The sequence below is a fragment of the Tachypleus tridentatus genome, chromosome 13 (assembly GCF_004210375.1).
Source record: "Tachypleus tridentatus isolate NWPU-2018 chromosome 13, ASM421037v1, whole genome shotgun sequence".
Classification (NCBI taxonomy): Eukaryota; Metazoa; Arthropoda; class Merostomata; order Xiphosura; family Limulidae; genus Tachypleus; species Tachypleus tridentatus.
This window is the reverse complement of record NC_134837.1, coordinates 206,007,488-206,032,364: the sequence shown is the minus strand read 5'-3', so window position 1 is coordinate 206,032,364 and position 24,877 is coordinate 206,007,488. Positions and strand designations below refer to the sequence as shown.

General features: G+C 36.2%; 1 long non-coding RNA gene across 1 annotated transcript; it reads right to left on the bottom strand.

Moving 5' to 3' along the window:
• Positions 1-17,966: 17,966 nt before the first annotated feature.
• Positions 17,967-21,615, bottom strand: LOC143238739 (uncharacterized). Its single transcript, XR_013020736.1, has 2 exons — positions 20,750-21,615; positions 17,967-18,391 (listed from the first exon to the last, which is right to left on the bottom strand). It is a non-coding gene; the product is annotated as an uncharacterized LOC143238739 (long non-coding RNA).
• Between the last annotated feature and the right edge of the window lie 3,262 nt (positions 21,616-24,877).

Below are 24,877 nucleotides of genomic sequence, written 5' to 3'. Positions count from 1 at the left end.
TACTTCAGGAAGATTCTACAGTCTCAAATGATCCAGCTCCAGTGGTAAAACAAGTAGACCTGACATACTTCAGGAAGATTCTACAGTCTCAAATGATCCAGCTCCAGTGATAAAACAAGTAGACCTGACATACTTCAGGAAGATTCTACAGTCTCAAATGATCCAGCTCCAGTGGTAAAACAAGTAGACCTGACATACTTCAGGAAGATTCTACAGTCTCAAATGATCCAGCTCCAGTGGTAAAACAAGTAGACCTGACATACTTCAGGAAGATTCTACAGTCTCAAATGATCCAGCTCCAGTGGTAAAACAAGTAGACCTGACATACTTCAGGAAGATTCTACAGTCTCAAATGATCCAGCTCCAGTGGTAAAACAAGTAGACCTGACATACTTCAGGAAGATTCTACAGTCTCAAATGATCCAGCTCCAGTGGTAAAACAAGTAGACCTGACATACTTCAGGAAGATTCTACAGTCTCAAATGATCCAGCTCCAGTGGTAAAACAAGTAGACCTGACATACTTCAGGAAGATTCTACAGTCTCAAATGATCCAGCTCCAGTGGTAAAACAAGTAGACCTGACATACTTCAGGAAGATTCTACAGTCTCAAATGATCCAGCTCCAGTGGTAAAACAAGTAGACCTGACATACTTCAGGAAGATTCTACAGTCTCAAATGATCCAGCTCCAGTGGTAAAACAAGTAGACCTGACATACTTCAGGAAGATTCTACAGTCTCAAATGATCCAGCTCCAGTGGTAAAACAAGTAGACCTGACATACTTCAGGAAGATTCTACAGTCTCAAATGATCCAGCTCCAGTGGTAAAACAAGTAGACCTGACATACTTCAGGAAGATTCTACAGTCTCAAATGATCCAGCTCCAGTGGTAAAACAAGTAGACCTGACATACTTCAGGAAGATTCTACAGTCTCAAATGATCCAGCTCCAGTGGTAAAACAAGTAGACCTGACATACTTCAGGAAGATTCTACAGTCTCAAATGATCCAGCTCCAGTGGTAAAACAAGTAGACCTGACATACTTCAGGAAGATTCTACAGTCTCAAATGATCCAGCTCCAGTGGTAAAACAAGTAGACCTGACATACTTCAGGAAGATTCTACAGTCTCAAATGATCCAGCTCCAGTGGTAAAACAAGTAGACCTGACATACTTCAGGAAGATTCTACAGTCTCAAATGATCCAGCTCCAGTGGTAAAACAAGTAGACCTGACATACTTCAGGAAGATTCTACAGTCTCAAATGATCCAGCTCCAGTGGTAAAACAAGTAGACCTGACATACTTCAGGAAGATTCTACAGTCTCAAATGATCCAGCTCCAGTGGTAAAACAAGTAGACCTGACATACTTCAGGAAGATTCTACAGTCTCAAATGATCCAGCTCCAGTGGTAAAACAAGTAGACCTGACATACTTCAGGAAGATTCTACAGTCTCAAATGATCCAGCTCCAGTGGTAAAACAAGTAGACCTGACATACTTCAGGAAGATTCTACAGTCTCAAATGATCCAGCTCCAGTGGTAAAACAAGTAGACCTGACATACTTCAGGAAGATTCTACAGTCTCAAATGATCCAGCTCCAGTGGTAAAACAAGTAGACCTGACATACTTCAGGAAGATTCTACAGTCTCAAATGATCCAGCTCCAGTGGTAAAACAAGTAGACCTGACATACTTCAGGAAGATTCTACAGTCTCAAATGATCCAGCTCCAGTGGTAAAACAAGTAGACCTGACATACTTCAGGAAGATTCTACAGTCTCAAATGATCCAGCTCCAGTGGTAAAACAAGTAGACCTGACATACTTCAGGAAGATTCTACAGTCTCAAATGATCCAGCTCCAGTGGTAAAACAAGTAGACCTGACATACTTCAGGAAGATTCTACAGTCTCAAATGATCCAGCTCCAGTGGTAAAACAAGTAGACCTGACATACTTCAGGAAGATTCTACAGTCTCAAATGATCCAGCTCCAGTGGTAAAACAAGTAGACCTGACATACTTCAGGAAGATTCTACAGTCTCAAATGATCCAGCTCCAGTGATAAAACAAGTAGACCTGACATACTTCAGGAAGATTCTACAGTCTCAAATGATCCAGCTCCAGTGGTAAAACAAGTAGACCTGACATACTTCAGGAAGATTCTACAGTCTCAAATGATCCAGCTCCAGTGGTAAAACAAGTAGACCTGACATACTTCAGGAAGATTCTACAGTCTCAAATGATCCAGCTCCAGTGGTAAAACAAGTGGACCAAATACGTTTTTCTATTTCAGATTTACCAGTACAAGGTGTTTTGGACTGGAGATCTTTTATGGAAAGGCCCGGCATGGCCAGGTGGTTATAGCACTTGATTCGTAATCTGAGTGTCGCGGGTTCGAATCTCCGTCACAACAAACATGCTTGCCTTTTCAGTCGTGGGGGCGTTATAATGTGACGGTCAATCCCACTATTCGTTGGTAAAAGAATAGCCCAAGAGTTGACAGTGGGTGATGATGACTAGCTGCCTTCCCTATAGTCTTACACTGCTAGATTAGGGACGGCTAGCGCAGATAGCTCTTGTGTAGCTTTGCACGAAATTAAAAAACAACAAAATAAACTTGTGTGGAAGCACAGAGAGACATAATTGGCTCGATATTTGTATTTACCATTTTCCTTTTTTCAAAATGGTTCATTGTCTCTAGTTTCGTTTTGTACTTTTTGAAATGTGTCTTCACAGCCGTTCTGTACTTCATCCACATTGGTATAATCTCCTCGTGCATCTCCAATTGTTTCATCGATCTTGTTTCCAATCTCTCTTACTTTTCTCTCTGTTCGATTCCAGTACCTCAGTTTTCTCTTTCTTTTAACGCCTCCATGTTGAAGTTTAGTCAAAGTTCTGCTTAATTTCTCCAAAATAATCCCACTTCTAACTATAGTGTTGCTGCATATTCTGTTGTTGGCCGGACTCTTGGGTCATGTGGTATAAATAATGCCAAGTTTGGACATAGTAATTATAACGAATTAAAATGTTATTTCAATTTGATGTTTTACATTTGCTTCAGGCTACGTTGACTTTGACACAGGTTGTAAGCCTAAGTTCATAAATAACGTTTCAAAAGAAATTCCAAGATTAATTGTAAGTCTAACTTACAAATAAACTTATTTAAATGATTAACTCGACCAGTGCGATAACTTTTACAACAAACACGTAACTGAATTCCAAATGAATCTCTTACACATTGTTTACTCATATCGATTATTTTGTCTCATTTGTACAAATTACAGAAATTTCTAGAATGTTACGTCATGTTTACTGTAAACTTCCTCTAACAGGAATCTAAGCTAAACACCTGAAAATATAGTTTACTAGAGAACAACAACTCTTCTAATGAAGTTGGTATTGTCAATTACTTTGTTGATTGAATGGATTTGTACGACAATGAATCTTTGTTTCATTTTTAAAAGTTAGTGATGAGATTTGTTTGTAGCTTTTTACTGTTACAGTAAAAACAATATGTTAAGTTAAACAAATATTTCCTAACGTTCTATACTCCATAGTGTCCAGGGCTGAGTACTAATCTGTGTATATATATTTAACCTTGGCTGAGTACTAATGTGTGTATATATTTAACCTTGGCTGAGTACTAATGTGTGTATATATTTAACCTTGGCTGAGTACTAATGTGTGTATATATATTTAACCTAGTGAATGTTTATTTTCTCTATAGTTTGATATTATTGACAATTGGAAGAGCAGAATAAATGTATAATAAATGAAATTATGATCAAACTAACGACAATCAGGGTTGGACAAAGCCTTCCCTTCATATCGATTCCGTGAATCTGTAAGTAACATTCTCCGAACAAAAGGAGAAATAACTGATTATACTAGCTCGTTAACGTAACCTCAGGGAGGTTAATAGGGAGGGGGCATCTTAAGAACCATTAAAAGTGATATTGGAGGAGCGGTTACTTGTGTGCACGTAATACCTCAGAAACACGTTTGGTAATTATTCTAATGAAATTCCAAGTATTCATCACTCTAATGTCAAACCTTCTTTGAGGATTCCACCTCAGTTTCTAAACCTTGTTTATGTTTTTCAGTTACTCTCAAACAATCTCTAAAATATCTAATTTGAAACTTTTTTATGTATATTATTTACATATTACGAGATCTCCACAATACCTAAAAGTTAAAAGGAATTATTTAGATTTTTATAAATATAATTTCCTTGAATAATAATTCTTAAGTTGTTGTTTGCTTATATTTCCAAGTCTGCTCAGGGATCTAAATATTACTTTATGCTGGTTACATAAAACTTAACTGTTGCGTATTTCCAAAAGATAAATCTTTATTAATAAACAGCTCTATACTTCATTCAAAACTTAACATGAATATTTTACAAGCACAAACACAAGAAATGTATCGACGTTTATTGTTATATTTCGACATAAGGTCTTATTACGTAAAATATTAGGATTCCATATTGGAACCATCTGCTCGTCTGTACTTAGACTTTAGTCACTAAAGTGGTTTTTCATGTCTGATTCAGCGATACCCTTGTTGCTAACACTGTCGTGTATACTGGTACAAAGGTAAGGTTTTGACGTATGTGTTAACCTCAGATAGTAAAGAGGTCCCACTCGAAGTTTCTGATAGCTGAACGCATCTCCTGAGTCTTGACTTCGACCTTGAGTCCAAAAGTTATCACCAACCGAGCGCGTGAGACGTTAGCGTGACGTATAAACTTCTGAACATTGAATCACGATTGCGTTTTCGGTCATCATAAATACGAAATAGGACTATTATTTCGTAGAATAATACAGAATAGGGGCTTATTTTACAGTCCCACACTTGTACAGCTGTAAGTCTACGGATTTACAATGCTAACATCAGGGGTTCGATTTCCCTTGATGAACTTAGCGGATAGCCTGATGTGGCTTTGCTTTACGAAAGCACACACACTTATTTTACATTTATTGGAAACCATTTTCTGCCGAAGTGTGTTTCTGTTCATTGTCTTTGATAATTATATTTAGTATTTTTCCTCTATCATGAACAAAGGGTTAATACAGATAAAATCCGCTAACATTATAAAGGAAAATTCTTTATGTCAAAACGACTCGTTTGTGATAAGAAAAAAAAAACATACCATTCCAAGGACGTTTCTAGTATTTTAAATGGGCCGGGATGGTCAGGTGGTTACGGCGCTCAACTGGTAATCTGAGGGTCGCGGGTTAGAATCCCCGTCACACCAAACATGCTCACCCTATCAGCCGTGAGGTGTTATATTGTTACGGTCACTATTTGTGGTAAAAGAGTAGCCCAAGAGTTGGCGGCAGGTGGTGATGACTAGTTGCCTTCCCTCTAGTCTCACACTGCTAAATTAGGGACGGCTAGCGCAGATAATCCTCGAGTAGCTTTGCGCGAAATTCAAACCATTCTAAAATAGATATGCAAATTAGAAATAAGGGGGAAGAATCCCCCTTGGAAAATCCAGGGTTTTATGCTTCACTGATTTTTAACTTTATATAATAGAAGTTTGTTCATTATCAGTTTATTTATTTTGTTTGCAACTTTCAATTGTATGCAAATATAAAACTTGAAGACTGCTTAAATGGTTAATCGTTACAATAGACAGTGTGCAATGTTTCAACATTTTTCTGACATGTCTTCTTTATTTTCCATTCGAGTCGTCGTGTTCCAACATTTTCATATCAAATTGGGGTTTTCGTGATCAAATTAAACACAAACATATGTTCTTAATAATTGACATAATATCTCCAAATCTTTCATATCTAATATCTCTACGTGGTTTTCAACTGAATCATAAATGTATGGTGTTTATATTAACGGCTGGCTGTGTTGCTGTGTAATCATTAGGCTTCAGAAAAAAAGAATTTACACCAAAAACACCATCCATTTAATTTGGTGTCATCCGTAAGTGGAACAGGAGCTTAAGAAATAAAAAAAACGTAATTATAGTTTTATTATAAACATAAAGTACGTTTTTGACCACAATTAAGATAGATAAAGTGCTGGAGAACTGAAAGTTATCTCAGCTAACATAGTGGTTGCTCTAGAGAACTGATTGTTATCTGTTAACATTATCGTTGCCCTAAACAGGACAGGTTTTGTGTCATATCCTGGCCAGGTACAAGTGACTTCCATTGATTAATTTTTGCACTGTAATAACGTACATTATAACTTCACATTTATAGTGCTGGATTCATTAGAGCATTATAACTTTTGCAGTATTGTTCTCAAATAGCTTGCATAGACTCATTCGTCCGCGAAAATTCCCAGAACAATATACTGACCCCTGGTCAAGGGCCAGGAAAACAGCCAAAATGGATCTATCTGTATACCTGACATATTTGTTTTATCTGTTTACAATAATTTTATTCTCACTAGGCCCACTGCAGGAATCTAACTCCGAACTTGAGCACTATAAGCCAGCTCACTTGGGTACATGCGTGATACAGAGATAATACATCACGTATAAAGCTTTTCGATGTTTAATAGCATTGTTATTCGTTTTTCGGTCATGAAATTACCTGCTATTAAATCTAGCGATATTTGAAAAGAAAAAGGTCCCCTGATGGTTTATCGATATGTTTACGGACTTACAACGATGGAATCCGAGATTCGATTCCTTGCAATGGATGTAGATAACTCCTCACGGAGCTGTAAGCTATAAAAACACGAAATCATAACAACAACAAAAAATTGCCTAATTTAAATCACAAACTTTTTGAAGCTCTAAAACACAAAACGGAAAATAAAAACTGTGTACTCTCGAAGCAGAGGTTTCAGCAGGTAGATTTTATTTCATACACGTCCTAGTATAAACAACTGTTACTTGATTAGGTCTTGTTCACGAACTTATGCAGCTTTGAGAGGTTGCTCTACACTCATGCACAAAGCCAAATCATGTAACTTAGGGCCACATTTTAATTCGCCATGCATGGTATACTGCCAAAACGTAATTCAATACTTCGATTTTCAGTGGCGAATTGCCAGTTGAAGCAACTATGCGGAAGAATTAGGCATTGTATGGTGTGGTGTTAAGGTCTATGCAATGGAGACATTCCAATAACGTAATTTTTTTTTGGCAACAAAAATTGGACATCTTACAAGGTCATTTATTAATACGATACGTTAACACATAAACTAATCTGTTTTCTACAAGCCAACCGTTGTAATCTTGAAAACTTATATAATGCCAAAATTTGAGATTCGACTCCTGCTGCGTAAATAGCCCACTTTGCAGCTTCTGCTTAACAACAGACTTGCTAACAAACTCCAGGTGGGCTAAGGCGTTCGACTCGTAACCTGAGGGTCGCGGGTTCGAATCCCCATCGCACCAAACATGCTCGCTCTTTCGTGGGGGCGTTATAATGTAACGGTCAATCCCACTATTCGTTAGTAAAAGAGTAGCTCAAGAGTTGGCGGTGGGTGGTGATGACCAGCTGCCTTCCCTCTAGTCTTACACTGCCACATTAGGGACGGCTAGCGCAGATAGTCCTCGTGTAGCTTTGCGCGAAATTCAGAAATAAACAAGTTTGTAAAACACAGCGTAATTAACTTAGTCCTCCCACAGGTACTTCCTGTTTCCTTTTAGGCTTAGTAAACTTACAGACATATATATTTTTATGCTCTGTTCATACTCGTGGTTAACTATCAAATATTTGTTGGTGGTGGGTGGTGATGACTAGATGCATTCCCTCTAATCTTACACTGCTAAGTTAGGGACGGCTAGCGCAGATATCCCTTGTGCAGCTTTGCGCAAAATTCAAAAAACAAAACAAACCTAACAAACCCTAAATACGTCCTTTAGCGGATAAGGTTTAAATTACTTTCAAACGTACTTTTGTGTTAGAATATGCTCTATTTTATTATTTGAAAATCGTGATGCTGTCCTGAAGTAAAATGACTAATCCTTCACTTACTCAGGTTCATAATAGAAAGGATAAACAGCTTCTTTATCCGAAACACGAACTAAACAATAATCAGGAAAAGATAATTACTGAGTAAATACTGTCATTCCTATATTCTGCGTAATTTAATAAAAGGCAGGACTTAATAGTTTGTGTAATTGTATGAGTTTTGAATTCGTCTCTGAGTGTTAATCAAAAATCAGTACTGCTGTTTTAACTAAGTAACCTTTCAGTAGCGTGTGATGTTAATAAGAAACAGGAATCAGGTTAGACCCGAAATTCAATCCCCCAGTTAACTTGTGGAGGTGAGGGAACGCATGTAGTGGTTCATACTAGGGATCGCCTATTTGTTTATATTTGTTTGTTTTTTTAATTTTGCACAAAGCTACACGAGGGCTACCTGCGCTAGCCGTTCCTGATTTAGCAGTGTAAGACTAGAGGGAAGGTAGCTAGTCATCACCACCCACCGCCAACTCTTGGGCTACTCTTTTACCAGCGAATAGTTGGATTGACCATAACATTATAACGACCTCATGGCTGAAAGAGCGAGCACGTTTAGTGTGACAGGGATTCGAACCTGCGACCTTCGGATTATAAGTCGAATGCCTTAACCACCTGGCTATGCCAGACCCTATTTATTATTATTTAATTTTGTTCCGACAGCCTTCTGCAAAAATAGTTATGAGTATTGTAATAAAACCTAGACAATTTTAGTCATGAGTATTGTAATAAAACCTAGACAATTTTAGTTATGAGTATTATAATAAAACCTCGACAATTTTAGTTATGATTATTGTAATAAAACCTAGAGAATTTTAGTTATGAGTATTGTAATAAAACCTAGACAATTTTAGTTATGAGTATTATAATAAAACCTCGACAATTTTAGTTATGAGTATTGTAATAAAACCTAGACAATTTTAGTTATGAGTATTGTAATAAAACCTCGACAATTTTAGTTATGAGTATTGTAATAAAACCTCGACAATTTTAGTTATGAGTATTGTAATAAAACCTAGACAATTTTAGTTATGAGTATTGTAACAAAACCTAGACAATTTTAGTTATGAGTATTGTAATAAAACCTCGACAATTTTAGTTATGAGTATTGTAATAAAACCTCGACAATTTTAGTTATGAGTATTGTAATAAAACCTCGACAAATTTAGTTATGTGTATTGTAATAAAACCTAGACAATTTTAGTTATGAGTATTGTAATAAAACCTAGACAAATTTAGTTATGTGTATTGTAATAAAACCTAGACAATTTTAGTTATGAGTATTGTAATAAAACCTCGACAGTTTTAGTTATGAGTATTGTAATAAAACCTCGACAATTTTAGTTATGAGTATTGTAATAAAACCTCGACAATTTTAGTTATGTGTATTGTAATAAAACCTCGACAATTTTAGTTATGAGTATTGTAATAAAACCTAGACAATTTTAGTTATGAGTATTGTAATAAAACCTCGACAGTTTTAGTTATGAGTATTGTAATAAAACCTCGACAATTTTAGTTATGAGTATTGTAATAAAACCTCGACAATTTTAGTTATGAGTATTGTATTAAAACCTAGACAATTTTAGTTATGTGTATTGTAATAAAACCTAGACAATTTTAGTTATGTGTATTGTAATAAAACCTAGACAATTTTAGTTATGAGTATTGTAGTAAAACCTCGACAATTTTAGTTATGAGTATTGTAATAAAACCTAGACAATTTTAGTCATGTGTATTGTAATAAAACCTAGACAATTTTAGTTATGTGTATTGTAATAAAACCTCGACAATTTTAGTTATGAGTATTGTATTAAAACCTAGACAATTTTAGTTATGTGTATTGTAATAAAACCTAGACAATTTTAGTTATGTGTATTGTAATAAAACCTAGACAATTTTAGTTATGAGTATTGTAATAAAACCTCGACAATTTTAGTTATGAGTATTGTAATAAAACCTAGACAATTTTAGTTATGTGTATTGTAATAAAACCTCGACAATTTTAGTTATGAGTATTGTATTAAAACCTAGACAATTTTAGTTATGTGTATTGTAATAAAACCTAGACAATTTTAGTTATGTGTATTGTAATAAAACCTAGACAATTTTAGTTATGAGTATTGTAGTAAAACCTCGACAATTTTAGTTATGAGTATTGTAATAAAACCTAGACAATTTTAGTCATGTGTATTGTAATAAAACCTAGACAATTTTAGTTATGTGTATTGTAATAAAACCTCGACAATTTTAGTTATGAGTATTGTAATAAAACCTAGACAATTTTACTAAATAAGTCTTTACACATTGTATTGGGTAGTTTTTATGTTTATTTGACTTCCTAGCAAGTAACAGTGGTTGTATAACCGTTGACACCCAATCATTTTAATGTAGTCTGTGGTTTATATAGAGTCTTATAATCTACTACATGCATATTTATATAGCTGCGTGCAAACATTGGGTGTAATTTAATGTTTATATGATAGGTATGACACATGTACCATGGTGACTATTGATTTATTTTTGCAGCTATACTTGTGCTACTCTCCATTTGTGTATGTGTAGAGTTTCTGACCTTTGGACACAACCCTGCTGACAGAATCACAATTTTTTTACCACTACATGAGCGATTTCGGCCATGTTACACAAACATTGGACTGTCTCCCACAACAGAAATCTTTAAGCCGTAGTTTAAAAGATAGCACCAAGCTCAGTTTCGAGCATCGGAACGTCAGTCGCGGTGATGGATAATGGTAAGTGTCGAACTAGAACTAGCCATAGTCAACATATGGCTTCAGGAAATAATCTAAACACCTTGTCTCAAACCGTAAGACTGTTTAGTTTTTTCTGTTGCATTTTTACTTTTAGCTACCTGTCTTGTTTCTGCAATTTTCCCCCTTTTTAAAATTAACAGTTTTTAACAATTTTCTCTTTAATAAATTTATTGCCTTTACTGTTTAGAATGTGATACAGCCATCAGCAAAACTATAACCTGCAAACAAACATGGAAACACTTTCCAAATATAATATTTTAAGGCTTACAAAATTTTGTTTCAAATTAGAAAAGATAAAGTAATTTTACCGAAACAATTCATATCATTCTTCGATTTTCTACGATATTAAAAGGAAATATTAATTTTAATTACACTGAGACGACATTATTTGTTTTGGTATCATCTTTATAAAGTCCAGTCGATCTAGAAATACGTACCTCACGAGAATGACAGTTCGAAACGAATCAAAACGTGAAAATATGAAAAGGTTGAATCAACAATTACTGACTCGAGTCGATCACATTTCTGTTTATAAATACAGCCAAAATACACTGTTTAATAGCTGTTTTGGTGTATCTCTACAAGTATCTGTTTATCTCGGTTAACCTTCACATATAATGTTTACATTCACACTGTTCCACAAAACTCGTTTTAGTCTGGTGTTTTTCGCCAACTGACACAGTGTAGCCTTGAGCATTATATAGTACGTTTATAGATATATATTTATAAGTTTATAACTTAAATAAGGCCAAAGATTCTGCTACATAATGATCATTTGTTTGTTTTGAATTTCGCGCAAAGCTACACGAGGGCTATCTGCGCTAACCGTCCCTAATTTAGCAGTATAAGACTAAAGAGAAGGCAGCTAGTTATCACCACCTGCCGTCAACTCTTGGGCTACTCTTTTACCAACGAATAGCGGAATTGATTGAACATTATTTAGATCCCATGGCTAAAAGGGCGAGCTGATGTGTCAGGACTCAACGTAAACGCTTTATCATAATTAATTTTGGTAATTTTTAAGAATATGTTTTTGTTTTGTTTTTTATTTACTTTAATAGCGTGCTCGAGACTTTCTTTAAGTACTCATGGAAAGGTTGTGGTAATAGGACATTAGTCGTTGTCATGATTGCCTAAAACCAGTAATTTTTGAAATTATAACTAGTTGTTATAATTTGAGAATTAAATAATTAAAAATCAGTTGTAGGTGATCGTTTACGATAAGCTATATATACATATTTGCTGATTAGGCCTAACAAATTAATTTAATGGCTGCTAAATTTCAGCAAGGCCTACTTATAAGACTTTTTTTTTTTCCTTCTAACTCTTCTCAACCACCCACCATAACATAGCAATTTCATTGATATGGTAATAATCCAGAATAATTTGTGTTTAAATTTCACGGTGGCATTTCAATCATGCGATGGTTTTCTGAAGAAAAAAATTAGAGATTATTATTTGGTGTACATCGGGTAGATTATTCCTTGAGACTAATGAACTAGAATTTGACGAAGCTTTAACATGTATAAAAAGTAAAGAAAACTTTTCAAGAGAAGGGGTAAATGTAGAGGATGGCTGATATCAATCGTTCAAAAACAGTACAAAACATGTTTTGAAGGACTGATATTACCCATCCCTACCGTCTTGTTTACATCGTTTCTGAAGGACTGATATTACCCATCCTTACCGTCTTGTTTACATCGTTTCTGAAGGACTGATATTACCCATCCCTACCGTCTTGTTTACATCGTTTCTGAAGGACTGATATTACCCATCCTTACCGTCTTGTTTACATTGTTTCTGAAGGACTGATATTACCCATCCCTACCGTCTTGTTTACATCGTTTCTGAAGGACTGATATTAACCCATCCCTACCGTCTTGTTTACATTGTTTCTGAAGGACTGATATTACCCATCCCTACCGTCTTGTTTACATCGTTTCTGAAGGACTGATATTAACCCATCCCTACCGTCTTGTTTACATTGTTTCTGAAGGACTGATATTAACCCATCCCTACCGTCTTGTTTACATTGTTTCTGATGGACTGATATTACCCATCCCTACCGTCTTGTTTACATTGTTTCTGAAGGACTGATATTAGCCGTCCCTACGTTTACTTCCTTTAAAAAGTTTTTCTTTACTTGTTTTTATTATAGTGTGTTAATAGACACGAGAAAGTTGTATTTATAACAAAGTTTTAAATATAATAAGATTCAAACTAATATTTATTATTTATCTTTTATTGGCTAATAAATCCTGTTTCATCCTGTACGTAAGGTTCTCAGGGAACACCAAGTTTCTATAACAAAGCTACCTTCAAGAATTATTATTGTTTAATTATTATTAATTGTTAACAATACTTATAAAAGTGGATACTCTGTTTGAAACTATGTCATCTCAGTAAAACTGTCTGACACCATTATTTTGTCCCCCGCTAGTACAGCGGTAAGTCTATGGATTTACATCGCTAAAATCATGGGTTCGATTCCCTTCGGTGGGCTCAGCAGATAGCCCGATGTGGCTTTGCTATAAGAAAAACACACACCATTATTTTAGTTACTCAGTTTTCATGTAACAGAAAAGAACAATAAATTAAAATTGTTTACTATAATATTTACAAAGATTACCAGAACTTATGACTCAGTCATTACATAGATATTGTTATATAAGGTAACACTGTATAGTTCTGATGACCTATTGAGGAGGTATTTAAAATACTATTTCAATGAACAATCCAACCCATTACTACATAGGTAGTGCTTCCGCCTGCCTGATAATTATTGTAACTTCTACAAGAAAGAGTTTCTTTCACTACTTGGTATATATGTCTGTTAAACTACAAGTATGGTTATTACAATCTGTAAAGACACCAAGGTCTTTTTATTGGTTTCCTGTTGCTTTTCGGTTCTCTCTCTCACACACACGTATGTGTACAACATTGGCCAAAATGTTTGCATACTGTTCTATGATACATTAATGTTACTGTCTGCATGCAAGCTGTAGTTATTGAGTAAACTGTGTGAGTAGTAACAGTGTATAATCGTCAATACACATATAGAATATATTTTGTATAAGAGGATGTGAGTTTGGTATAATATTTTCCGAAACAGATTAACACTCTGATCAGATAATTTCTCTGTACTTGATGTACAATCATTCCAGTCACGTGTCAGAGGTTATAGATGCCTAATTGTTCAACTAGCCATACAGTTTATAAACCAAATGGGCATAGAACAGTAGGGTACCCCTCTCTCTCCCGTATATCGAGAATACTGAAACGTCATCGAACTACAGGAAACTATATTCCAGGACAGTATTGGTAGACTACGAGAAACTTCTGCCCGAGGTGACCGAATTTTGATCAGGTTAACACATAAAGGTCGAAAGAAGTCTTGCAACACCTTACGACACGAATGGTATGAACACATTTATTTCAGTGTATTCAAAAGAGCAGTGAATCGAGGGCTGTGTGTAAAACGATATTAACCATCACGATGTTATGAAGACAAGATAGCATCGAACCTACAATTAGGATACTGGCGACACGCTATCTTTACAGATTAGTTTGTTACCGTCTTGTTAAAGCTGATGATAGGAATTGTGGTTGTTGTTTGCCTGAAGAACAGAGGAGAGAAGACAGTTTTTTTACATGGGAGGTGGGGAAGTACATGTTTTGCCAGCTATTCAACATAGTGGAATAATTCCCCTACAACATAATTCCCCCTACAGATATCAGATGGAAATGATATTTCTGCCATATGCTAAGGCAAGATTTGGTAATAACTTTATGTTCCAGAATGACATTGCCATTGCAAAAAGTATGCATATTGTACAGGATTATCTTGACCAGGAGGAAATTAGAAGATTGCCATGGCCAGCATAATCCCCAGATCACAATCCTATCGAAAACTGTTGGGCAGAACCGAACAAGAAAATTGCTAACCACGACCTAAACTAGTTACTATAGATAAGTTGAGCATTTTAATGAAGAGATGTAACAAAATCACGGTGGATTACATCAATAACCTTATCGACAGTATGCTACTCAGCCTTGCGGAGGTTATTAGAGTACGTGTAGGATCGACCAAGTGTTGAATGTTTAATATGAACTGGTATAAGGTTGCATACACTCTTTATAATAATTTGGTGTTATATTTTGCTATTAAATATATGTTTTCGTAATGTTTTCTCATGATAAATAAAACACTGAATTACATGTTTCTACAGGTGTCTGATAAGATTGTTCGCTGTTCTGACAAATGGTTCTTGAGTTCCACATAACTTGTCTGACTATACAAATTACATATGTAAATCTTTAATATAACATTCACTTCTCAGTCTGACAACATGAAGTGTATTTTTATTCCATTTTAATAATAATGATCTTATTTGTTATAAAATATGCAAACGTTCTGACCAAGAGTGTAGTATATATAACTGGAAGTTATAGTTACAGACCTAATTTCGACTCTGATATAATATTGGCTCTGTTTACGTTGCTGGTTATATCTTTTGACGTTTTGATAAGATAAGCTTGTGTTTCCTGTGACAAACTATAGATGACAAGAGAATGAATACTTTACAGTGTGGGCAAAAAGTCTGGACACCCCCATTTATTTAAAGGTCGTGATAATTATTAGTTTCTTACGTTTTGATAATAAAGTTGTCTACGAAACAATGACGATTTGAAACACAAACAATTATTTAAGGTTTCGCTAAGGTTAACCCTAATATACTGAGGAAGATGTCGCATCTCACATGGAGGCGTATTATCGTATGTTATGAAAATAGTTGATTGTTTGAAGTTAAGCACAAAGCAACACGTGGGCTATCTGTGTCCTGCCCACCACGGGTATCGAAACTCGTATTCCAGCATTGTAAGTTTGCAGACATACCGCTGTGCCAGTAGGAGGCTATGAAAATGAAAGCCAACAGACAATGTGTGTTTTCTTATGGCAAAGCCACATCGGGCTATCTGCTGAGCTCATCGAGGGGAATCAAACCCCTAATTTTAGCATTGTAAATCCGTAGACTTACCACTGTATCAGCGGGGGGGGGCTCCAACACACATACATTTTGGGTTATTAATCAAACCTTTTGTTAGTCTATGTCAGTATGAGATATATGAACATGTAAAATAAATTATTTCTTTCATGTACACTATCTTTATTTGAGAGGTAGATGCCATAACTGTTTGCTCACCTTGTAAAACAGAAATTACATAATGTAACCAGAAGATTAAAGCTTGCAATCTCTAACCCTAACATATCTCTGTGACCTGTTCACAGGTTAACGAAAAAGATTAAGGTATGCATACTGATATATTAAACTTAATTAAAAATAAAAGTCTCAACATGAATTACGACCGTTTTATTGGTTATGTCGACAAGCAATACCTTTTGACCCAGTTATTTACCTATCTACACTGCCATAACGCGTTGTACAGACGCCACGTGACTGAAAACTGCATTATCATTGGCTTGTTTGGCGACTTGTCGTATCAGCGCGTTGAAGTCCTGATGACGTAAACATCAGATTGCTGAGAGTTTTTATATGATATATAAGTAATCTTGCAACTAAATATAAAACACTACCAAGTTTCCTATTTCAGATATAACATAAGTTTAATACTTTATTTTGTTTTAAAGCATAACTGATAACTACTTCAAAAATAATAATTTTAAAACTAAATAAAATATACAAATCTTTAAAATCAGAAATTTTTGTTATATCTTTTTATTAAGACAAATGTTATATACATAGTATCGGTGTACATAAACTTAAGGTGGTACAACACATAAACTGTTACAGACGTATTTTTATTTTCGATTTATCTGTGTCTTCTTTTTGCTTGTTTGTTTAAGCGAAAGTTGCACAACGAACTTTCTGCACAATGTCTACCGATGGGGTCATATGTTCATTTTGAGAGTTATAAGCCCACAGGTGGCCTTGCATGGCCAGGTGGATAAGTCACTCGACTCGTGATCCTAGGGTCGCGGGTTTGAATTTCCACCACACCAAACATGCTCGCTCCTTCAGTCGTGGGGGCGTTATAATGTCACAGTCAATCCCACTATTCGTTGGTAAAAGATAGCCCAAGAGTTGGCGGTGGGTGGTGATAACTAGCTGCCATCCCTCTAGTTTTACACTGTTAAATTAAGGACGGCTAGCATAGATAGTTCCCGTGTAGCTTTGTGCGAAATTCAAAGAAACAACCAAACAATACCGATGGGGTAATATGTTCAATTTGAGAATTACAAGCCCACAGGTGGCCCAGCTGGCCAGGAAGTTAGGGCTTTCGACTCGCAATCTGAGAGTCGCGGGTTCGAATCGCTGACACACCAAACGTGCTCGCCCTTTTAGCCATGGGGTCGTTATAATGTGACGTTTAATCCCACTATTCGTTGGTAAAAAAAAGTAGCCCAATAGTTGGCGATAGGTGTTGATGACTAGCTGCCTTCTCTCTAGCGTTACACTGCTAAATTAGGGACGGCCGACGAAGGTAGCCCTCTTGTAGCTCAGTAGGTACCTCCCAGCTTAACACACTACAATTTGGGTTTCGAAACCGGCTGTGGATAGAGCACAGTAGTTCATTGTGTAGTTTTGTGCTTAATAATAAACAAACAAACAAAAATTATAACTGAGTTCCTGGTGAGTTTTTCCTTCTTTGGAAACAAAAGTTTTTTCCAAGTAAAACTTCCTTACTCACGTAACAAACTGTATTCGAAGTCTTAGTGAGAACATGAACAAACTTCGTTTTAAAAGTGGTTTTTTAAGAATATGTGAAGAGATTGCAAAATGTGAAATTTTTCTTTTTTTGTTATTATTTTTTTAAAGAACTATACTTCGTTGACGGATTGCTTATATTACAGAGTTCGAATTATGCATTAGGTTGCCAACAAAATACAAGAAATATTACTGCAATTGGAGTTGCAATTAAGAGTTGCAATGGGCATGCCCGATTAATTATGATGCAAACTTCTAGGAGCTGAAATGTGTACATAGCACTATTTTTTGGTAAAGAGACATTTTTACAAAATACATAGGCTGAATGAAACTGATTTATAAAATAATAATAATAACAGAAGAGGATACTAGATGAGACAGATTTGTTTTTAACTTCGAAATGAAAGGATAATGGTGTAATATTTCACATTTGATAAATGTGATGTCATTATCCTTCGGTGAAACTACAGCTTTTTTGATGTTAAACTAAGAAAGATAAAGTGATGGACGACAAATTAGCCAGGTGTTGTTTTCTATTTGTTTCTTTTTATAGAGATACCACAAAAAATTGGTTATTGGATTAAATGTTACAGCAAATAAACAGCTTTCATACATATCTAAGTCCAAGTTATTCTCAAAGTGTGATCGACGGACTACTGATAGTTCAAGATGGGACGAGGACTGTTTAAGATGACCTTCCAGATGGGACGAGGACTATTCAAGATGACCTTCCAGATGGGACGACGAGGACTATTCAAGATGACCTTCCAAATGGGACGAGGACTCATCAAGATGGCTTTCCAGATGGGACGAGGACTCATCCAAAGCAGCTCCATTCTTTCCTTTATTTCTGATGAGTTTTTGTTGCTGTTTTTTCATTGGCAAGCGATAGCGGGGTGGAAGAGGACCGGAAGGTGGTTCGTGGATCTTTTGTCCCGCCAAAGTGGTCCACTGACAAAACAGTTTGAAAACAACTGTTTTAAGATAGGAGTGAAGGAGTGAAGACTAAGCTGGCCTGGCATGGCCTAGCGCGTAAGGCGTGCGACTCGTAATCCGAGGGTCGCGGGTTCGCGCCCGCGTCGCGCCAAACATGCTCGCCCTCCCAGCCGTGGGGGCGTTATAATGTGACGGTCAATCCCACTATTCGTGGGTAAAAGAGTAGCCCAAGAGTTAGCGGTGGGTGGTGATGACTAGCTGCCTTCCCTCTAGTCTTACACTACTAAATTTGGGACGGCTAGCACAGATAGCCCTCGAGTAGCTTTGTGCGAAATTCCAAAAAAAACAAACAAACGAAGACTAAGCTTGAATGGACCACGTGACTCTACATCTGGCTTGCTGAGATGACGTATGCTTATAATTATTTCAAGGAATGTTGAATTTTGACAGGAGTTGATATTAATATGATAGTCTATAAACTACATTCAATCAGAAAGCTTTAAAATGAGTTATTCTAAACAGTTTTATTTCCTTACGGATTTTATGAATCCACTTCAAGTCGGATCTTTGTTCCTGACATAACTTTAAAAAGAAAAGCAAACTTTACGTAATATTATTCGTAACGTCACAGACTGTCCGACGATTCATAAAACCAACACTCAAATATACAAAAGTTTCATATTTTTACCATCCAATATTTCCGCATTAAGAAATGTTATATGATACGTTTGGCTTGTGGCTAGTGGGTACTTTAATTATGTAACTGGGAAAAAACAGACGTACAAAAAAAAACAACAACTCATATTTAGTTCCAAAGCCAGGACGGAACAACGTTCTAGATTCCCAGCAAACAACCCACTTTCCATCTCCTATTCCCACTCTATCTAGGCTAAGCCTGTACCGCGGGCTACGTACATACAGAGCAGCATTCGAAAGGGACACTGTCTGACATGTATTTTCCTAATGAGAAACTCCAACCGACTAAGCTCTCGTTGAATTAGGTTGGAGAGTAAGTTGGTTTCATATTCCTTTTAATAATGAGTGTTTAAATAGGTCATGCTATTGTTTTGGGATAGGAATATACATATATCTTCAATATATAGATAGAGACAGATACATATGTATATGTAAAACTCCAGTATTTATATTAAAAACCTTCCAGCTTGCATAATAGAATCAAGAGTTTTAGAAACGATAAAATGGTTGTCCAAAAGCTCACTTGTCTTGACGTTAATATCTGATAAACGTAAACATTAAAGACAATATCATAATTTTAGTATTAAACTCAGCACTTTATGATAATATAACTTTCAAAATCGACTTACTGAAATAACACAAAGAAAACCAAAACAATGACTGAATAAAAATATATCTCAAGACAGCGGGTATTGATATTAAAACTTTTATTAAAGCTAAGAAAGTCGAAACGTTGTTCTGTACTTTATTTTAATAAAAGTTTTAATACCCATACCAGCCGTCCTGAAACACATTGTTATTTAAAGTGGATTTCTCGTCATCACAAATCACTGAATAAAGAAATCGAAACCTTAGGTTTTGCTCTTTTGATTGGTTTTGACAGTCATGATTGGATCTGTTAAAATCGAGCCTAAAAACAAAATACTTAATGTAATTATGAGTTCCTATTCTTCCCTCGATTGTCAAAATTCCCTGAGAACATTAAATTCACAGAAGTTCCGTCCTCGTGACGAATCAGCTATTGATTCACAGGTCCTTTCCTCGTTCGTTAAGGGTTGTAACTTGGATTATTTCCTCTTATTCAAAGATCAAAGGATTTTGTAACCACGTTATTAGGTCTGAATAGAGGAAGTTCAAATTTTGTAATGAATTCCAATATTAAAACTACATATATTTGTAGTTAAGATGAATATAATTTCATTAAGCTAATACAGTACTGTAAGAGGTCAAGTCTAATGTGTGATTTCCACATATTTTTACTTCACAAGATATTAAAATTGGTACAATGTGTTCAGTACTACTCATATTGTGATTTTATTGTGTTAATATCGTTAATCAATGTATTGTGTAATACCGAAGATAGATAAACCAAGTATCAGCTCCCCACTGTCCCCCCATATATCTTTTAAATTATAATTATGAACGTTATAAAGTATGATATTCGTTACAAATCTTAACTAGGTGAAAATCAGTAAGATAAACTATCAGAAACAGTGAAACAAACGTTCAACAGTCACAACAATGAAACGAATGTTAATATATCAAAAGAGGCACGTGCGTTTCCAAATTCTCGAATAAAATTTTTACAAAATTTATGTAGAATGTAAAACTCAAAAGAAGGAGATTTTTGGTGACGGTGTAAATTTAAGACTCGCACAAGAAATATAAATATCTAACCTTGTCTTATTTGCTAAGAGGTCAAATGGATAATGGATAATACGCAACTGCACGTCAGGATTGGCCCGGCATGGCCAGGTGGTTAGGGTGCTTGACTGGTAATCTGAGGGTCGCAGATTTGAATCCCCGTCACACCAAACATGCTCACCCTTTCAGCCGAGGGGGGCGTTATAATTTTACGCTCAATCCCACTATTCGTTGGTAAAAGGAGTGGCCCAAGAACTGGTGAAGACGAGTTCTAATCTTACACTGCTAAATTAAGGACGGCAGGCACAGATAGCCCTCGTGTAGATTTGCGCGCAATTCAAACCAAACAAACAAACTCGTTAGGACGTAAAGAATCAATAAGCTGACATCAGACTACAACTAAGGTTCATTCAGCTCACGTCAGACAGCAACTAAGGTTCAATCAGTTTACGTCAGCCTGCAACTAAGGTTTAGTTAGACTACAACTAAGGTTCAGTCAACTCACTTCAGACTATAACTAAGGTTTAATCAGTTTACGTCAGACTATAATTAAGATTCAGTCAGTTCACGTCACAGTATAACTGAGGTTCAGTCAGCTCACGTCAGACTATAGCTGAAGTCAAGTAGCATCACATGAGACTACAACTGAGGTTCAATCGTCTTACATCAAACTACAGCTGATATTTAACAAACTTGCACCACGCTGCAAGTAAATATAACGTTAAAAGTTAGACCTTTAACAGCCAATGAAAGAGTGTTTTTAGGTCATACATCAAAATATACACCAATGTTCAAAACGTATATAATCAGAATAGACTGCAAAGATAATAAAAACTAAAAAAATCAAACAGGAATATGTGCAATTATCCGTTCATTCGTGGATATGAAAATACGCATAAGTCGTTAGTATCCATAATGCACACTTTATCAGATTTAACAAAGAATATATAGTCTCAGGAACTTGTATAAATCTACAAGGAACTGTTGACCATCCATACGACATACAAATCTCCAAGATTTTCATATAAGGAACAAAATCTAACTGCAAACCGCCCAACAATATTTTCTAACAATCGATATGACATAAACAATTCATAGAAGCTGGCGAGGTGTGATATAAATAATATTGTAAACATGTTTTAAATTAACTGAACGCTAGGAGACGATAATTCATTCAATGCCGTATCAACTTTATTGTTTTTAACATTTCCACATATTCAGGTTAACCAAATCGCTCTTACTTTACAAAGTAGTGGCAATTATACTTTTGTTGATAATTTAGGATGTTTGAAATCTGTGATAAAACAGACATAAAAGAAAGTAAATAAATGTTATCTCTGCAATTTACTGAAATCTAACATTTCAGAAATGCCGTTCGATTACCTTGCCGATAGGGTTTGTGACGTCACAGGGTTAAAGTGAACCCTCCATGATTCTTGGTACTTTCTGACACTCCAAAAAATACTCTCTGAATAATTTGCATCCGGGTGTTAGATAGCGGGATTAAAGTCGAGTGTAGATGGTTTTATATAAGCAACATTCTAAACTTTCGTTTGATTAACGTGAACATCATATTAACGTTAAGTATAAATGTTCAGTGAGCTTCTTCGCGTATGCGTTTTTTTATTTTTTTATTTTTTTTTACTACATCTTTTAAAATCTTTTACGGATATTTCTGGACGGGGGACTGATCGAATCCCCTATATGTTAACACCAGTGCCTACTGGTCATTCCTCGGAAACATGACGTCAAAGAGTGACTCATGGGCTTCCAGAAATACTCGCTTCTTCAGGTGTTCCTCCCGTGCTCAGGGTAGCAACGTTAAGTGTGAAACAAGAAATTCTGAATTCGCAATAACAGAAGGCAGTTGGCTAAAACCAAATCCCTTACGTCATTATGAACTCGATATTTCGCTACAGAATGAAACTCAAGGATACGATGTTGTTATTTTTTATCAATACTACATCAGTATTATGTAATAAAGTTAATATTTATCTAGCTATGAGTGGATATCATAAATAAATTAAGAATATATTGAAAACGTCTAGTTTGTTTCTTTATGCCTGTGTTTCAAATAATCTAATTTGTTTCTTCTCCATAATGGGACAGCGGTAAGTTTAGAGACTTACAACGCTAAAATCCGAGGTTCACTTCCCTGCAGTAGACACCACAGATGGCTCAGTATGTATTGCTCTGAAAGAAACTTTCCATTATAAGCTCCCCTTAATCTTGTTGTGCGATAAGTATTATTTCCTAAATTGTAATTAATAGTATGCCATGTAACTATTTACAGTTCCATCTGTGACAATGTTATTAGTTTACAACTAAGCACAAAGCAGAACTTCAAAGGGTTAATGATTATGGTGCTCGAACTACAGGCCGTGGGATCGAAACCCGTCTTTGAACATTTTTACCCTTTCAGCCTCATGATGGTTAACCCTACTATTCGATATTACAACGTAACAGAAGAACTGGCGGTTGGTAGTGTTAACTGTGTGTCTCTCACTTCAGATCTAGGGACGGTTAGCTTTCCACGAAATTCAATAAAACAAACAATAGCTTTTGTTTTTCGGTGATTCAGACTATTTTAAATTGGTTTCACAAACAATGGACTAACTAACTTAATTTCCTTCATTTTCTTAATTACATAATTGTTGTGAGTGAATAAGTAAAACTGATAAAATGTATGGCCATGAATACAACCATCAGGTATTTTCAACAAGAATACAATCACACATTAATAAACTATTAATAGTTAGCTTATTTCGAAATCCCTTCACAATTACGAAATCAAAATTTAAACAAAATGAACGTTGTTTAATAGGAATGTTACTCTGAGAAGGATTCCCTTAGTGTGGATTTCTCTACGTGGTAAGATCTAAATATCCACCCACGTGTTTGCTCTGCGTGGCGACCAATGAAGGGTCCTCGAATTCCTGTAGACGGGCGGCCTTGGGGTTGCTCGTCCTCAGGGTCAATCAGCGGGTTCACTTGGGCAAGGGTCAACCAAGTATCAGTGTTGGATGTTCTCAACGGGTGATGCGGACATTATATCTGATGCTGGTGCTTGGGTATAGTGCTCACGAAACCCTGGCGTTGTTGCAGTGTTCTTATTTGACATTGTAGTGCGTCCCCCTCGTAGGGCTTCATGGTGGGTGGGGTCAGTGGGCACCGAAATATTCTTTTTTTTTTTATTATGGATCCTCCAAATACAAACTTAGATAAAATAGTGAAAAAACAATCCATAGGTTGAAAGGGATTTAAAGAACATTCTAGAGTCGGAGATCCGCGCTGGTTTGTCCAGCCAGTACCCCGCTGGTACAGCGGTAAGACTACGGATTTACATTGCTAAAATGAAGGGTTCGATTCCTCTCGGTGGACTCAGCGGATAGCCCGATTTGGCTTTGCTATAAGAAAACACAAACAAGACGTTTCTGCGGTGCGCCGAATCTTCACTCCAAAGACAGAATAATGCTATCTACAAACGTAATACGGCCCGTCACGGCCAGGTGGATTAAGGCGTTCAACTCGTAGTATGAGAGTCGCGGGTTCGAATTCCCGTCGTACCAAACATGCTCGACCTTTTAGCCGGGAGGGAGTTATTACGTTTTGGTCCATCCCACTATTCGTTTGTAAAACAGTAACCCAAGAATCGGCGGTGGGAGGCGATGACTAGCTGCCTTTCCTCTAGTCTTACACTATTAAATTAGGGACGGCAAGCGCAGATAGCCCTCGAGTAGCTTTGCGCGAAATTAAAAAACAAATAAACATGATTATTTTAACGTTTACGTCCCACGTCAACCTACCAATATCAAGACAGGATACTTAAATTCTAAGGTAAAGCCATTGTTCCTTTTGGCCTTTGTATCCAGGCGCAGCTGTCTAAATTAAGTTTGTCCTTGGATGACGTTGCTGTCACCACTGGTTGACCTATCCTACCATGGCTTATTCATATCCCCAAGTGTGACCTTTCTTTGAGCCATCTGAGGAAGGTGGATACTCCTGATTAGAAGTATCGGCTTCTATCTGCTGAACATCTTCAGAACCATCCTTCCATTCCTATTTATACAGATGTCAGATCCATCCTTCCATTCCTATTTATACAGATGGTGCGAAGTCAGGTGACTGTGTGGGCTCTGCCATGATATGTTGTGGTTTGAT